Below are 1120 nucleotides of genomic sequence, written 5' to 3'. Positions count from 1 at the left end.
CATTTATAATCCCACCATCCACACATAATCAGCAATACTATTTTCATTTGGATTTTAAACGTTTGTATGTAAATATCTATTTTACATAGAGACGTATATGATTTGGTAAAATCACCAAATTAGGATCATGTTGTTATATAATTTGCAACCTGCTTTTTTAGCTTAATGTCTTATAAACACCTCTTCAGGTCAATAAACATACTCTACTCATTGTAATTCTTAATAGTGGCATGCTATTCCACTTTTTGGAAGTGTCCTATCACATTCCAATTATTAGTTTTCAGTCCTATCTCACAGATCCAAATGAGTGCTTTTGAGGGCAGAGATCATTGGGGTGGAGTCTGACATCTCTCTCTACCCCGAGCCTTGTGTATTGCACAATGACTCGAATGTGGTAAGACATTAAATGTATGTTAAATAAGTTACTGAAGTAAATACAGGTTCCTCTTCCATGTTTTTTTTTCTTATGTATTGAAGATTTTCTTCCTCTTCTGGTTTTACATCTTTATGTATTTTTCTAAAATGGAAAAAAAAAGATACTGAAGATTTAATAATGCTATGAGCTTAAGAAAGTGACAGTTTCTGGCAATAAAGTTGCTCAAAGGCTGAAGGTAAATAAAGGACCAAGAAATCAGCATTGTTCTGGAAAGACTACAGAATCATGGTGACTGTCTGGCAAGGCATCACATGATGATGCAATTCATGCTACGTGGACAGCAGAAAGAGAAAGGTCAAAATGAATGATGTTTTCTAAGCTTAGAATGCCCTCCCTTCTCCGATTGGCCTTCCAGATCTATCTCCGTGCAGTAAATCTTATTTAATAAAACTTCTGCGCTATTCTTACTCCTTCCTGGTCTCATGACTATAGTTGGCATCATCAGTGATATGATTCTCCTGTGTATTCTTTTCGTTCTTATTTCTTCAACCACCCTCTAACTTCCCAGAAGGCAGGATGTATATAGCAATTTTATAATCTCTTTCGCATTCACTAGTTTAGGAACGAGCTTGTAAAACTGAGTTTTACATTAAAGAAAGATGACTAATGTTACTAAACATTGATTTTTGAAATAAAATGCTTCCATCGTTTTTGAAAGGGAAGAGCACACTTCTCTCTTAAGTC

This window comes from Equus przewalskii, chromosome 11 (genome assembly GCF_037783145.1).
Source record: "Equus przewalskii isolate Varuska chromosome 11, EquPr2, whole genome shotgun sequence".
Lineage (NCBI taxonomy): Eukaryota > Metazoa > Chordata > Mammalia > Perissodactyla > Equidae > Equus > Equus przewalskii.
Note: the sequence above shows the minus strand (reverse complement) of the source record.